General features: G+C 44.3%; 1 pseudogene; it reads right to left on the reverse strand.

Moving 5' to 3' along the window:
• Nucleotides 1-1,880: 1,880 nt before the first annotated feature.
• On the reverse strand, nt 1,881-2,676 carry LOC131807894 (small ribosomal subunit protein eS1-like; annotated as a pseudogene).
• Between the last annotated feature and the right edge of the window lie 808 nt (nt 2,677-3,484).

The raw sequence follows: 3,484 nt of genomic DNA on the forward strand, positions 1-3,484 counted from the left end.
TTCAACTTTTTGAGGAACCTCCATGATGTTTTCCAGAGTGGCTGCACCAGCTTGCATTCCTACCAACAGTGTAGGAGGGTTCCCCTTTCTCCACATCCTCGCCAGCATCTGTCATTTCCTGACTTGTTAATTTTAGCCATTCTGCCTGATGTGAGGTGGTATCTCATTGTGGTTTTGATTTGTATTTTCCTGATGCTGAGTGATGTGGAGCACTTTTTCATGTGTCTGTTGGCCATCTGGATGTCTTCTATGCAGAAATGTCTGTTCATGTCCTCTGCCCATTTCTTGATTGGATTATTTGTTCTTTGGGTTCAACATATGAATTTTGAAGGGACACAATTTAGTCCAGAGCTGGGGGGTCTTATGTATAATTTAGTTTCCCTGAGATGCCTTGGGATCTTGAGGGTTCTGAGCAGACCCAGCTACACAAGCAGCCGAGAAGCTGGTTGCAGAGCCTGCCAGAAAGGACCCCAGTACCAGAGGGAGGTACAAGATTTGTTCTCTGCTTAAAATCCAGCATGCACCGTGCTTACCTGTTGGCACCTGACAAATGTCTTTATTTAGTTATTTATTTATCTATCTATCTATCTAACCAATTTATTTATTTATAAAATGTTTTTATTTATAAATATTTTATTCATTTATTTGAGAGAGAGAAAATGAGTAGGGGGTGCGGCGCAGAAGGAGAGGGAGAAACAGGCTCCCCACTGAGCAGGAAGCCCAATGCAGGGCTTGATCCCTGGACCCTGGGATCGTGACCTGAGCTGAAGGCAGATCTTAACTGACTGATCCACCCAGTTGCTCTTGGCAAATGTTTGTTGAAAGAATCAACTGTAGCATCTTTTTGTACATGAGTGTCTCTAGCTCTCCAGCCTTCAGGAGTCACTGTCTCCTCGAACATCCACTGAATATCGGCCCCCAGCTCTGCAGAAATCCATCTGAGTCTTTGGAAAGTGCTGATATATGTTTCAATAGATTTGTCCTACTTGTGTTTTTTTGTTGTTGTTCTTGTGTGTTTCTCTGAATGAGTCTATCGCTTCTGGCTTCTCTGTTGTCACCAGTGGCTATGTCTTAGTTTCTTCTGGTTGCTGTTCTTTGCCTAAGCCATTTTACTCCAAACATCCTAATGAAGCTAAGGCTGTTTCCAAGACAACACAGACTCCAAACTGCCCTGGTCTTATTTCTGCTTCAGAAGCACATGGAGTCATGGGCCTCTGATGGTCGTCACAGCATTTTCTAGTTTATCTGTGCTGGCTTCCTTGCCAACGTTCAGCCAGGAGGACATGTCCATTTTCTGGAGCTTGGTCATAATCTCTGATCTTCCTTGTGGTCCATGAAGTCTCACAACCCAGATGGGATGCTTAAATGGAACCCTAGGGGCTTCTGAGAAGGTGTTGGTTTAGAGGGGAGGTCAGATGGGAGAAGATAGGAAGGAAGAGAGGATGGTGGGAAGAGGAAAAGCAGAGGAGAGAGATAGCCTGCCTCCACTCCAGCTGCAAAAAGCACCCACACTACCTAGACACTCACTAAAACACAGATTTCTGGGCCCCACCCCAGAGTTTTTGACTCAGTAGGTTTGGGGTGGGGACCAAGAATTCCCCCCCCTTTTTTTTCTTAAAAAAAAAAAAAAAGATTTCCTTTTATTAACCCTCTATAATACTTCCATCCAGATGACTACAGCTTAAAATGGATCATTACCTTTTTGCAGGTTTTAGTAATGCAGAGGAATGGATAAAATCCATACAACAGTTCAGAAAAGTTCACATCACCAACAGCTCAGAATATCTGATGCACCAACCCTACATTATTTAAAAAGAATCATCAGAAATTAAATACCACAAATAAGATTCTTTTATTTGTCACCATCAAATGTCTGAATTTTAAACAGATTCTTGGACTGGTGGCTCATCTCCATCAGCTCGCTCAACTTTAGCACTGGTCTCATCCCCAGGAGCTTTTCCAGAATTCCCACCTCCACCACGAAGCCCCATGAGCTTTCCCAATTCAAACTTGGGCTTCTTCAGCATTTTTACTTTTCTAACAAAGACTATCATGGAGTGGATAAATGGGCTGACAAACTTTTTCTATACCTTTTCTGATGCTGTCTGGAATCAATTTATTGACCACTTCCTTCAAGTCATTTGTCGGTGCCTCTTGGGTCATGATCTCCATCATCTTTTTTCTGAATTTGGTGGACCTGTTCGTGCTGAGCTTAAGAGGTCTTCTGAATTGGATTATTGCATTTTTTAGTAAAACCAACAGAAAACAGATGAAGCAAATAACCATCAGTAGTCTTGACATAAACATGAGCTTCAATCATGGTCTGCTGTTTTTTGGCCATGGAGCACATTTTGCCATGGGTAAGATCCATGCCATGGAAATTAGTCAGGCAGTCTTTGCCCTGAACAACCTCGATAATTCGTTTGAATTTTCTAAACTCGGCTTTATCATTCTTCAGATCATCAAGGCTCCTGTCAAAAACACAACCTTGAGGCCATTAGATGCAATTTTGGCTCCTTGAGTTCTTGTGACTAATGTTTTTCCAATATTTCTTATATTGAACATAGCTGGTGCTTTCACATCATACCAGTCTTTCTTAGAAAATGGATCAACCACTTTCTTCTTGCCTCCCTTTTCGCCGCCTTTCTTAAGGCACTTGTTCTTGCCGACCGCCATGGTGATGCTCAGGGAGCAAAAAGGGCAAGAATTCTCATCTCTAACAAGTTCCCAGGTGATGCTGATGCTGCTGGTCAGGGGACCACGCTTTGAGGACCACTGACCTCATCCCTAACTACCCTGGACACAGCACGCCCCATTTGGATATGTTGTTTGCTCTTCACAATGGGCAATCAGATCTGCTCCTTCGAAAAACATCCTCGCAGCCAAGAGCAGAGCCCATCTGTTTGTTCATATAGTAGCAAGATGTCCAACAAATCCCCAAAGAAGCTAACGAGCAACGTGGATCCAACTCTTTATTGTCTGTCAGAGAAAAGGCATCCATGCTTGGTAATGAGCCCTTAGTTGCTCTGCTGGGCTCCGAGGCCAGAATAAAGCACCTTGTCACCTAGCTGGTAAAGGCCCTGGTGGAAGATATTGGACCAGAAGGCTTAACCACACCACAGTTTCCTAAATAGCACCCACTTAACACCCCATTAAATTGGGGGTACAGTGGATGGTTTCTACGTTCAGAACCCCATTTATTTCCAACTTGATGGAGGGGGTGTGTCTCTCATTGCACAAAAGCCTGGGACAGGACGGCCACTCCTCCCACTCACCCATTCCATCAGTGACTGGCAGCTGCCCACACATCCTGACCCTGAACTAAGTGGGATCATGCTCTGTGGGAACAAGGGGGCAATGATGAAATGCACCTAGAATCTCCCACCAGGATCTGCGAGGCCTGGGACACAGCTCCAAGCTGGGTGCGTAGTGAGGCCTCAAGAAATGCCAGCCTTGATGATTATGGGCATGTTTAAGAAGAGGA

This window comes from Mustela lutreola, chromosome 9 (assembly GCF_030435805.1).
Source record: "Mustela lutreola isolate mMusLut2 chromosome 9, mMusLut2.pri, whole genome shotgun sequence".
NCBI classification, from domain to species: Eukaryota; Metazoa; Chordata; class Mammalia; order Carnivora; family Mustelidae; genus Mustela; species Mustela lutreola.